Consider the following 13,582-nt stretch of genomic DNA (forward strand, 5'->3'; position numbering starts at 1 on the left):
TCTGGCATCCAGATGTAAACAGCTCTGCATTCCTTAGATGTGTCATGCCCAATCGGTTTCATCACCCTGTTTATGCACTGGTGTGTGTCACTTGCTAGCATTTCAATAAGAGCTTCTGCATCTGTGCTCATGTGCAGTATTGTCCTAGTTTTATTAATTACAATATCATTGTTTGCTTTGGGCCATCGAATGATCCCTTTTAAAATTAACTGGGAAATGGCCTCTCTTCCTTAATTTTCTTCACTCTTAGAATTTTTAAGTTCCCTCACTCAGAGTCTGCTCAAAAGACAGAAGACAGAAACCACACCAGAAAAAAGCAAAAACGAAAACAACAAAAACCAAAAACTTAACACAAAAGATGATAAACTAACCATGTGAGATAAACTCCTAAGAATTAAAAGAACTCTAATGGACTCCAAGAACTGGCCAGACCTGGCAGTCCGTGTCTGCAATCCCAACACCAGGAGGCAGAGATTGGAGGAGTTTGAATTAAAGGACAGCACAGTAAAACACTGCCTCATCTCCTTTCTCCCCTGCCCCCTGCCCTGCTTCTGTTTAAGAAAAAAAAAAAAAAAAGAAAGAAAGAAAGAAAGAAAGAAAGAAAGAAAAAGAAAAGGCAAGAAAAGCAGCACTCCCCCACTTCTTTGGCTGCAGTAGCCTACCCAGGACAATGCAGAAGCAGATTTGGTAGAGATCTTTTCACTGACTGATGTTTGGCTCTCACTGAACATGGTTTACCTATAGTGCTGAAGGTTGAGATGTTTGCTGAGATGCATGCTGAAGCTGCCAAGTAGAAAACTGCTTCCTTGGGTAGACAAAAGAGTGGCAAAAAAAAAAAAAATCCCTGAAATGTGTTAGAGCACATGTAACACTATTAATGTCTAAGCCTAGATCTCACTTTATTAAAGGAGTAATAGTTTATGGAGCCAAATATGAGTGACTGACTGCTGCCCAGGAACACAGATGTAGGTTATCCCAGTGTTTCTGTGTGGCGTTTTCATGAAGTTCTTGTAGTAACAGAACAACAGACATCATCAATCAATGCACTTTTAAAGAAAAATTGATAGCAACATCTGTAGATGGGGAACAGCAAAATGGGGAAGTCCCCAGCTATGGGCTTCAGCGGTTATCTGGTGACATTCTTAGTTTGGGGTTGGTGGGAGCTTAGTGCCTGTTCCTACAATCTCAGAAGAGTTTTATTTGAGGGTCACAAGGATGTTAAGGTGAAGCAGTTGGTAGTGAATTAAGGGGACAAAGATAGCCCAAGATAGTTTGGTTCCAGACCCACAGTATTCCAGCTTTCCATGGTTACAGACATTCTAAGCGGCCAATCAGCGTTGGAGAACTTTTAACATAGATGCTATTATCTGGAAACATCAGTTCCAATATCTCATAAACCATGTGATAAGTTCTCAAGAACCTCTCTCTTGGGAAGTCCACACACACTCTTCAGTGCGTGTTATTCCCCACGCTTCTCTCTTTCTGAATGGCAGGATTTATGAAATCTCTGTTACAGGAGCTAGAGAGATGGCTCAAAGGTTAAGAGTGCTCATTGCTCTCGCAAGTGACCTGAGTTTGGGTCCCTACCACCCACATCAGGTGGCTCCAGGGCCCACAGCACCCCTGATCTCTTTAGGCTTCTGAATCATGTGCATGTACCCCCCCCACACACACACAGAGCCCCAAGAGAGGAGAAGTGGGGAGACTCGTGGGGCTTTGGGATCAAGAACATGCCCTCTTGGGTTGCACCTACTCAGCCACAGACTCCATTGCTTCACGTCTAAGGAATGGTAGAAAATTCTTTAGCCCTTTGGGACCGCATTATTTCTTTTCACGAAACGTAACAAATCCTTGGCATCTGGGAGCCAGCATGTTCAAATAAAGACTCATGAGTTCTTGCTGCGCCACTCACACTATTTTTAGCAGTGAATGGACTGTTCCCATTCTTAGCGTCTTGAAATACTATCAGCAGGCATTTATTGAGAATTAGTTTATAAGCTCCTTGGAAACAAGGATTAAGTTTGATTCCATGCAGAGCCATATCTGGAGTACCTCGCATAGCCCTGGATAATTGATGCCAAAGCAACAGATAGGTTAGCTGCTGGTAGGTATCTGAGTTTCTATTCTATTGCTGTGAAGAGAAAACATGAGCCGTGCAACTTATGAAAGAAAAAGCGTGTCACTCAGGCTCTACTTAACAGTTTTTAGAGGCTGAGTCCAGCGTGACATCAGGCAGGCAGGCATGGTGCTAAAGCAGTAGCTAAGAGCTTGCATCTAATCCATAGACATGAGGCAGAGAGAGAAAGGCTGGGCCTGGGGCAGGCTTTTGAAACCTCAAAGCCCACCCCCCAGTGATACACCTCTTCCAACAATGCTATATTTCCTCCAACAATGCTACACCTCCTAAGCCTTCCTGGGGGGGAAAAAAAGTTCCACCAACCAGGGAGCAAGCATTCAAACGTATAAAGCATTCAAATACATAATCCTATGGGGCTATTCTCAAACTACTGGAGTGGTAGGTAGAATATTTGTGAGGTGTGTGTTGAGTAACTCACGTTTCTGTCATTTCAGACCTGTGACAACCTCACCAATTAGATAATGCTTGCAATAATAGCTTACAGCATGTCTGTGCTGGCACCTGGATTAGTCAGCCCGACTCCTTCCTAGATCACCAGGGAAGCTGGGAACTGCCACTGACTATCATATGTGATGTCTGAAACTACTTTTAAATTGGAAGATGTGTGTGTGTGTGTGTGTGTGTGTGTGAGAGAGAGAGAGAGAGAGAGAAGAGAGAGAGAGAGAGACAGGGGAGGGAGGGGGGCACGTGTGCGGGGGAGGGGGAGCTGTTTGCCTATGTATATGGATGTCAGAAGTCAGCATCAGGTGTCTTTATCACTCCTCACCTTATTTTTTTGAGACAGGGTAGCTCTGAACCTGGAGCTCTTTGGTTTGTCCAGGCTGTCTTGCCAGCGGTCATAGGGATCTTCATGTCTCTGCCTCCCTAGTGCTGGGATTACAGATATGTACTGGTGCACATGAATTTTGACGTGGGTGCTGGGGGGACCTGAATTCGGGACCTTACCTGTATTCAGCAAGTCCTTTACTAACAGTGAATTTCCCTGCCCAAGTGGGGGAATTTTACAAGTCCATCTGACTAGCTGGCGTGTTATCAGGCACAACAATTAATCTTATAAACATTAGGAGAAAATGTTAAAAGGCTGCCATGATAATTTAGCTAGAGATAACTTGGGTATTTTGGAGGTGAATGGGGTGATCCTGAGTGGTTAGCAGTTAATCAAAAAAGCCTCCACCTTATGCTTTTGGAGTTGTTCATACATTCAACTTAGAAGTGTTGTCTTAGCATGTGTCGTACCTAGGTCCTGCATGAGAGACATTGATTCTTTCAGGATTTGGTTTATTTCCATGGTTATAAAGTTTCTGAAGGAAATCACAGGGTTTTGCAGGCCTAGAAAACAAAGCTGGCTCTCATGCCTCTGGCACCACCCTTACATCTCCATCAGGAGAGAAGTTTGGCATGCTTGTTTTATTTATCACTTGTTCTTCCTGAGGTTTTTTTTTTTGGCGGGGGGTACGGGGCAAGGGGTGCAGGCATTGAGACAGGATTTCTCTCTGTAACCTTGGCTATCCTAGACCAGCTTTGTAGACCAGGCTGGCCTTGAACTCAGTGATCCAACTGCTTCTGCCTCCCTGAGTGCTGGGATTACAGGCGTGCTTGTATCACTGTGCCCCGCCTTCCTGAGCTCTTTAAAAGCTCTTTACTAGAAGCCTATGTTAAGTGCTGAGACATGTAATGGAAGTTTTGGTTTCTTTAAAAACTCAGTTATGTTATATAAGCATGTTTTTGTTTTAATCCCAAAGTGGGGGGGGGGGGGGGAGAGTTTAGTTTGTCCACAGCTGATAGTTGCTTCCTGCAGGGGCGTGGTCTTTGCCAGCTGGGATTAGTTGAGTGCTGAGGACTCTGAGCAGTATAAAAAAAGAGAGCCTAAAGGTTGAGTGGTGGTTTGGAGGAGACTGAAGGAGGGCTGCCTGTGGCATTTGCTACTGACAACTGAGGCTGATATTGCCCCCCCCCCGCCCCCATCCCAAAGAATCTGTTGACCCTACCCATCTGGAAGAAGTAAAGAGGTCTGTCTATGTCCCCTGTTTTCCTCCTACTAACTTTTTTTCTCTCTCTTCCTAGGGTTGAGGGGTTGGAAGGGAGGCCGAGGGCATTTAACAACCCTAAATAAAGTAGGGTTGTGAAAAATCTAAGCCTACAGAGGCTGACTAACCTTCCATCTAGTGTAGGCTTCTTATGTCAGACTTAGGGACCAAATAAATCTTGCAGCAGCGACAGATATGGATTAGAATTTGTGGCTGGGATCTGGCCCTGGCATCCCTTCAGCATGCTGCTGGTCTTTGTGATCTCTGTTGAATTAATTTAGACAAGTCCCAGAAAGCAGAAGACAAGCAGCACTTACTGTAGACGTGCTCTCAAGGCTAAGAAGGGACAGTGGAGGACGGCCATTGTACCTACCCTTTATATAGTGGTTTTTATGCTAATTTATACAATCTCAGGAATAGAGGTGTTTAACTGGCTAGGTGATTGATAGCTCTATTTAGATGAAGAAAAACAGAAATAGTATGTCTTTGTTCCTTAGCAGGGAGTGTCTGATAGTGATCTTATGAGCTTTGGGGAACTCCTATCTTCACCCAAGGCTAGAAATATGACTTGGATCTCATTCTTTTGATAAGTGATCAAAATCTGAGTTCTTGGTTTTATAACCCAAAGATTATAAATGAGGGGGTCCATCCTCAGACTTCCAAGCCTGCTAACACCTGAGTCACTAATAGAGACAACATGGCTGTATTCCCATACGAGCTTTCATGTCTCCCTACTCCGCTCTTGCCACCACTGTAGAGTACAGTTGCCATCAGCACTAGGTGCACATGATGAGCATCTGTGGAGACTTAAAATTCAGATACCCGCCTTTGCACCCAGAGAATCTGGTTGGATTAAGGGAGTGGTTTGAGGATTGGTTCTTATTTTACAAGTACTGCCTGTGATTCTCGTCTGCAGTAAGGACCGAGAGCGATCCTTGGAGGAGAAGGCGGCTCTTCTGGAGGACATTTCTCCCTCTTTACCTTTCCTGTGTCTCTTGTTAATTTAAAAGTAGGCCTAATAAGTGTTTATTATTAGGCTAATTATTATTGCTGCGGTGCTTTCTAGCAGTCAATGAAATCACACACACCTGATGTATTTTATAACAAGCCTTTGCCTGGGGCAAGGCAGGTGTTACCTCCTAAGCCGTCCTCCAATAACTCTTGGTTCCTATCCCGTTCTATCTGCTTCTGATAATTTCTATTTGGGATACCTCCCACCCGTAATCCAAAAATACTTGCTAATGTTCTGCATCTCTTTCCATTCAGAATTCCTCCTCTGGGCTCACGTGCCTCTATCCTATCCCATGGAGAGATTCTGCTCCTCCTTCCCCCATCCCCTCTTTCCTTCTCCCAATATTCTCGGACTCATGCCTCATGCCTCAAAACCCAAGGAACCTTCACTCCGACCCCTTGTTCTGCCTCGCCCGTCAGGGAGGCAAGGTTCAGGGCAGTAACAAGATCTTGCGACCCAGCAATTAGCATCAGACCAATCTCCAACACATGTCCTTCCTCACATAGCTTGTGGGCTCTTGCTTTTGGTGGAAGGTATTCTAATGACCCTGAGAGACTGGGCTCAGCCAGTTTAGGTCAATAAGGGGAAAAGGCTATGAAACACAGAATGTGATGTACTCAACACTGAACTCTCTTTTAAATTACATGCTAATCAAGGGAATAAATACTAACCAAACCTAGGCTGGAAAGTTTCATAGGTTTCCTTTAACTGCTATGCCCAGGCGTGGATAACCTGCCAACAAATGGCAGAATGAGCCCAAATGAGTACTTTCTATGAAAAGATCTGAGTAGAACTAACTGAAAAGAAACGGAAACAAATGAAAATGACCAATTATCATGGAACAAAATGAGCCATTTGCCATAAAACATCAGGCAGAAACAGTTTCCATTTGGGCAAATCCGCTGACTAAGGAGCAGCCAGCTCCCTGGGCAGTTTGACAGAGCGAGGGAGAAGGGACACTTGCAATGGTCTCTGGAAGCAGGCCCCTGGACATAGTGGGCCAGAGCAACACTGCCCTTGGTCACGCTAAGAATATCGATATGAAAAACTGCAAATAAAGTGCAGAAGTGCAGACAACTAGGATCTAGCAAGGAACAAAATGATAGCAGCATGCCCAAGTGAAGTGCAGTGTAACAAATCAAAGGTAGCTCTCAACAGCGGAAATCTGCTAATGTAGTTCTCTGTATTAATGGGGAGAGGAGGCGGGAAGTGCGCGGACTTTAACGGGAGGGTGAAAGCCAGTGTGTGTGCTGTGTGAGCAGTAAAATGATACTGGGAAGAATTCCATGAGTTATTTCCAGTGTGCTACATGGTAAAATTCTAGAACCATTTTTTCCCCCAGAATGATCTTTAAAAAAAAAATTGATTAAATTTGTTCTTTGAGAATTTATGTCCTCAGTACATTCTGTTTGCTTTCACCCCGACCCTCTTTAATCTCCTTGCCGTCTCTGTTGTTCCTTGTCCTTCCTTCTACAGGTCCCTTTTCCTCACAGGCCTTTTGTTTTGCTTTGTGACTTTCAGTTGGTGCCAAGCTGTAGTCTCCACGTTTACGTTTGTCCCCATAGATAGAAGCCACTCCTAGTCAGAGAAGCTCATCTTTGCAGTAAACGGTGGCGATGGCAGGGGTTTATGTCTGCTCAGGGTGCTGAGAATATATGACTGGATTTTAAGCAGGGCATTTATATCCCCTACTCCACCTGCACAAGGCTCAGGGAACCCTGCAGAAGGGAGAGAAGAAGGAATGCCAGGACCAGAGAGAGAAAACCATTCTTCAAGTTAGAAATAAGCAAGGACGTGACTTTTCTTACCAGACAGCAACAAGTGTAGAGAACCAGAACAGTGTATTCTCTGCATGCCAGGCAACTCATCAAACCCTCCCAGACCCTGCAAGACAGATACGATTACTCCCATGTTACCCACAAGAAAATAAGAAGAAGGAAAAGTAGACCCCTAGAGTCTCACCGCCCGTGGGGGACAGCACTTAGATTTGAGTCTTTGCTTAGACTAACCCACAAGGGAAGAGGATTAGTGATATTCGGAGACTTAAGAGAAGAGAGACTGGAAGACAATTTTGTAAGGAATACATTTCTGCTAGGTCTGTGTATTTTCTTTCTTTGTAAATATGTGTATGTATGTGTGTGCTCATGTATGTACATAGCATGGTTGCACATACATGTGGGGGTCAGAAGTCAATTATGGTTGTAATACCTCAGGTGCCATTCACCTTGTTTTCTTAAGTCAGGGAAGAGCGAGGCCTCTGGCTTGCTTATCTTACTGGTAGGTGTATCTACTGAAGAAGGGGATGACCTCATAGAGCTACAAGGGGTCTAGTCAAGCAAGTGTTAGTGTTACTTGTCATTGCCAATATTTGTCACCAACCATATAACTACCCATCAAAAGGGGCAGGAGGATAGACAGTGGTACATTTATGCCACTTCCCTGCCGCTTGAGTTTACAAAGTTTACAAATGGAGACCACTTCCCTGCCCCTTGAGTTGGTGTGAAGAGCCAACAGAGCCTACTTCTTCTTCAGGATTCCAGCATATAAAAAAGACCAGATGAGACACCTAGCCTGATGGGACTGAGCAACTACTAGATTCTTGGACTTTCCATTCACAAAGAGCCATTGTTGGATTAGCTGGATTGCAGTATATATATATACACACTAAGACAGAAAGATTCATTCCATAAGCCTTTTGCCTTTAGATATCCCTGACTAATATAGATACCTTTGAGAAATGATAATTTTTCAAAAGTAGTAATATTGTTTGGCATAAATGTACCACTGTCTATCCTTCTGCCCATTTTCATCTGAGCAGGAACACCCAAATGCTCCAATACCAGTCAAGGAATATGCTAGCAAGGTGCAGCCAAGCAGGTAAAGCAAAACCTCCCTTCTTCCATGCCCTTATATAGGTTTCCAGCAGAAGGTGTGGCCCAGATTAAAAGTGTCTTCCTGCCTAAGGGTTTGGATCAAAGGCCTGTTGTCCTTCCACCTCAAAAGTCCAGATTACAAGTAGACTCACTCACTCACTCACTTCAAGGAGCCACAGGTGTGCTCTCCATTTCTGGATTGTAGTTCACTCCAGATGTAGTCAAGTTGGCAACCAAGAACAGCCATCACAGCATCTGAGGTCTTCAAGTGCACAAAGGCTTCAATCTCTCTCCTACCACATCCTAGCTATGTGGTCTTGGAGATCAGTACATCCCTTTGCTATTTGAAAAATAAGATAACAGTAAAATAGTCACAGTAACAAGTGACTTACTTGCTTGGAGTTTATGAGAATTAAATGAATTAGTAAAGTGTGCCCCTTTTAGTTTCTGTATATTTGAACTTAGGAGATAACAACAGCAATTTCCAGTGTTCTTTATATACAAGAAGCCTTCTTAAGTAGAATTTCAGGTGGTTTTATTTTGTTTGCATTGTGCAGTATTTGTATACATATAAATGTATTTGCTTATAATGTGTATGTAGTATTTTATAAAGTTATTAAAATTTATTTAAAGAACACAAGGCAACGTTCTGAAGTCCCTCATTTCTAAAAATCATTTTGACTAAAGTGAAATATAAGTCACTGCTGGCAGAAGGGATCTGGGGTCCCTGAAGGGAAAGGGGGTGTCTTCAAGCTTGGAAACTCACCATACCCCAGCAGGGAGGAGAGAGGTGTCCTAGCAGGAGGCAGGTACCAGCTCAGGTCACCATGGCAACCACAACCCAGCATCAACTATGGAACCTGGAAGGAATAAAGTGTTTCTCTTTATCATTCTCACCTTCTCCTCCCCAAATAGTTTAGACTCACCCTTCACAGCAATCCTCCTTCCTCTGTGGGTGCCACAGCAAGAATCCCAAACTTTGCCTATAGGACCAAGCAGCAAATGGATGATTTGGCACAAAAGTTCTTTTCCTAAATGGCCCTTCTTGACAAAGCCTTGTTCTTGTAATGACCCGTGGACCCTTGGAAATGGTTTAATAAGCATGATGAAAATGCAAGATCCAGATGAGTGGCTTCTTTTTCACAATAGAATTAACGAATCTTTTGAGTTATTTGGAGATCATGTGGGACCTTAGATGAACTCATACTTCTGTAGCTCCTGCAAATGATGGTGTGATTTCCACCTGACCTCTTCAGTGGCAGGAGCCTCTCTCTGTTCATCCACAGACATGTCTTTATGCCTTCAGGAGTTATCATCACTAGAAATTATTTCTTTTGAACCTACAGATATGGCTTTATAGAACTTCCACCAACTGATTCTAATTCTAGGTCAGATTCAACTCAAAGAAGGCCTGATTCTTTTTCTACATCTAAGCTCTACAATAGATTAGAGGCCACCGTTGTGAACAGTTTTGGAAAGTGATATTTATTGGCCCTGATGGGATATTTGGGGATTCAGAGATGCTCGATGTGGAAGACCAAATCATACCTATCATGTTTTTGAGTGCCATTTAAAAGACGAATGCAACTTCTCTTTGTCAACCCCCTATATTGTGATTTGCATTCATTTATTTTGTGTGACAACATCAGTGACCATGCATGTGGCTGCACATGTGTAGGTGTGCATGCATGTGAACTCCCAGAAGACAACTTCATGTAATTCCTCGGACACTGTCTGCATTATTTACTGAGAAAAGGTCTGTCACTGGTCTGGGACTCACCACATAGGCTAGACTAGCTGCCAGTGATCTCGAACCATCCACTTTTCACAGTGCTGGCTTTTTCTTCTGACTTGGGGGTTAGACCAACTGAACTGTCCCCTTGGTCCTAATAGTGTCCTGTTGATGTAGTCTACCCTTCACAACTGAGGACAAGGATCCATCTTAGTGTCCTGCTTCTCTCTCAAATAAGTGTTCCTTCGCTACTGTTGTCCCTGATGTGTGAGGGTTTAATTTTCAGATCCATTTTCTTAAATTAATGGCCACTCTGATGGCGTGAGGAGGTGGGATTGTATCCATCCGGGTTCCCAAATACCTCTCATCTTCTGATAAATGCCTGTCATATTCCTGATAAATATTGAATATGTGCTGTGGCTGGTCCAGGAGGCACAGGGACCAGTGCTTGCACCTGGCCCCTCTCCTAGTGCAGCCCAAGGTGCCTTTATTTTTTTGGCCCGTCAGTCGTTGGTATCTTATATTGAGCTGCTATAACCGAATGCCACATACTGGGAATAGATATTTATTACTCTATGTCTGGAGACTGGAAGCCCAAGGTCAGGCTTCTGGCATGTCCTGCATATGGGGAGGGCCCTCTTTCTTTTTTGTAGGCTGCCGCTTTTTGGCTGTGTCCATACAAGGGAGAGAGACAGCCAGTTCTCTGGTGCCCTTCCTTATATAGCTTTAATGCCACCCATATTCATGACCTCATCCCTACCCTAGTGCCTGCAAAAGCTGTACCTCCTAATTCCATCACACTTGCGGGTGGCCCGACATTGAAATCTGGAGTGCATTTATCCCAATGAGTGTGTGTGGTCTGTTTTCTGACAGAACCAAGCTGTCTTCTTTTACTAAATGATACATTACAGAACTTTTGAGAACTCTAGCCAAGGATAAAGAGTGATTTTTCACTGGGGTCTGCCCAAGATTTTGGGTCTTAAGCCATTATGAAAAATAAAAATAAGGTGTCACTGATAGGTAGGTAGAGAATGGAGTTACTTTTTTAGAAGTTTTCAGCCAAGCCCTACCACTGAGTATTGGTCACTCTGTGTAGTGTTTGCAGCTGCCTACCTCCCCATAGTTCAGGAGACACCAATTGGAGCTAAACTCATTCCTGTTGAATCATTTCTCTTATAGATAGATGATCTCCTCCAATAGAGAGAAGCCCTAAGATCCTAAGGATGCTTGAACCATTCCCACCTCTACTATTGTGGAAACAAATTAGGGGTCACCCGTTGTCTCCTCTGCCCATGCCCTGACACTGGGGAAGTCTGGAGCAAAGTCCTAGGAGAGGCATGGGGTTCTGGGCAGCCCTGCGAAGCTGCTTTGATATCACGGGTGTGGTGGGGACATCTTAGCTTTCTTGTGCTTCTAGTGGATGCTTAGGAAGGGATGGCATTCTATTCTGTTTTTCAGGTCTTTTCTAAAACAAGATTGCCTACTTGGATAAGACTCTCAGAAACCCTGTCCTAATCAGTTTAGGAAGCAGGAAAAAGTCAGTGGTGTGTAGTTTGAAATAAGATCACATTTCCCCTTGAAACATCTGAATTCTAACATTCTGCTTGCTTTAAGTTCAGAAATCCTGTCTCCAATGTAATTCTGAGCTGTTCTATAAGGGCTATCTGTCAACTATACTCAGGACCAATTCTTCCTTTTACTCTCCAGCCTCTACGTGCTGTGTCTACATTGCTGTCACCTGAACCATGTTTTTCTGTAACTTACAGAAGCATTTCAAAGACAAGAAAACCACGGAGATTAACTTAAAATCTCTACTAGTCGCTATGGCCTATACTTTTCCAGATTGGCCTCTGCAAGGCCATACCCCTCCCCGACTCACCTCTTAGCTGGCCAGTCAGCCCAAGAAGCAGGCCCTTATCCAACACTGGGATAACCCAGGGCCCTCTCTTGTTCAGAGCCCATAATATCTCCCTCAGTATCTGGAGAGAGGGGGTGGGGGAGGGAGATAAATAGTTTCACTTCACCTTAATATAGAGCCTGCAACTCTACAGAAACACACTCCTATCTGCCTTATGAAATAGCATCAGGGACATAACCATTTAGTTGCTCGACTGTCACAGTTCCTGATGGTACCAGATGGGACACTATTTATATATGAGTGGGATAGCTTTCCTAAATTAAAGTATGATCTTCTTTGAAAATAAGTTTACATCTCCTTACTTTGGAAGCAGACACTATTTGTAGCACCAACGATCTTAAATTCATATTTAGAGAGAGAGAGAGAGATTCTACTGCTTTACTATTATAATCGTGGCAGTAAGGCAGTATTCACTTGGCTGTCCCAACCTGATTATTTTATTACCTGATCATTTTATTAGAAGCCCAGGCCTACTTTGTAATTTTAACGCCATTTTTATTATTTATTTAATCAATATTTGTCGTATATTTACAAATTCTCTGTTTTGGTGGCATTCACAATCGATAGCAAGGATTAACAAGCTTCAGTAGCAAGAGAGTAAATATTCGAGGCTTTGAAGATTATGCATTCTGTTTTAACTAGTCAACTCTGCCCTTGTAGCACTTAAGGATGTCACCATGGATAACCTGCAAATGAATGGTGTGAGGGGAAAAAAAAGAGCATTGGATACTTGTTTTAAAATTACACACGAAACATTTATTGAAGTTACTGTAATAAGGAGAAAAGACTTTGCTATGGAACTACTCAGCAGATGCGGCAGAGTGAGCCTTGGGGGGTAGTAAATGCCCAAGAGCTATACGATGGAATATCACACAAAGGAGATTCTCATTAAGCTAACCTAATAAAATTATTTTGAAGAACATGCCAAATTTTTAGGTAATGGATTTGAACGCTATCAAAGGTGAGAAGAGTCTTATTAAACTGACTTTGTGGAGGTCTTGGCGAATTTTAGCTTAGCAGTCTTGGAGTCAGACTGATAGTGGCGCAGTTTCAGAGGACACTGACTGATCTATAGGGTCTATATGTGCAAGGTGTATGGAAGGCTGACTGAGTGTTAGGATTTTAAAAGGGAATAGCAACTAGCAGAAGGTAGATGGTGTAGGGATTTATGTTGGGTAGGATAGCCTGAAGTTCTGAGCAGGCAAATGATCTGACTGGGTGCCCAGAGAGAATGTGTCATTCCGGAGTGGCATGCTGCAGGGGCATGGACACTCAGAGACCAGTTAAGATGTTACTTCAGTGGTCTAGGTACCAGTGAATTGTGGCTGGCATCAGGGTGGTGGCCACTATTGTGGTAAAAAGCAGTTCAAATTGGATATAATTACAAGGTAGAGGAAAAGCTTTCCTGATGGTCCAGATTTAAGGCATATCAGAAAGAGCAAAGTCCAAGGAAGGCTTGAAGATTTTACCCTGCCTCTGGAAGAATGACTTTTCCTTTTGAGATGATCAAGGATGAGGCGAGCAGAGTTGAGGTAGAAGACCAAGGCTTATGTTTGTGACTTTTTAGGCTATAGACCAGATACCCAGTAAAGATGATGAATGGTCATTGTACTGATCTGTAATTGAGGAATCTGGTGCTGAAGTCTGAGTGTCATTGGCATGTAGATAATTATTTTTCCCTTGTTTTCTTTTTAAAAACATTTTTAGTTAAAATATAATGAGATAATTTTCTCCCTTCCCTTTCCTTCCTCCATTACATTCCATGTCCTTTCTATTCAGTGTGTCCTATGTCTTCCCAAAATCTCTCCTATGTTCATAATTCTTTTTTATGATTATATATATATATATGTATATATACACATATAACCTGCTGAGTTTGTTTA

At 43.2% G+C, this 13,582-nt stretch overlaps 1 long non-coding RNA gene across 1 annotated transcript in view; it reads left to right on the forward strand.

Annotated features, from left to right (window-relative positions):
* The first annotated feature begins 4,109 nt into the window (after nucleotides 1–4,109).
* The window catches only part of LOC311603517, an 86,939-nt gene continuing 77,466 nt past the window's right edge, over nucleotides 4,110–13,582 (forward strand). Inside the window, exon 1 of the long non-coding RNA XR_014781111.1 lies at nucleotides 4,110–4,146. This is a non-coding gene — a long non-coding RNA (uncharacterized lncRNA). The remainder of the gene's footprint in view (nucleotides 4,147–13,582) is intronic.

This window comes from Acomys minous (assembly GCF_964271855.1).
Source record: "Acomys minous genome assembly, chromosome: 8".
Classification (NCBI taxonomy): Eukaryota; Metazoa; Chordata; class Mammalia; order Rodentia; family Muridae; genus Acomys; species Acomys minous.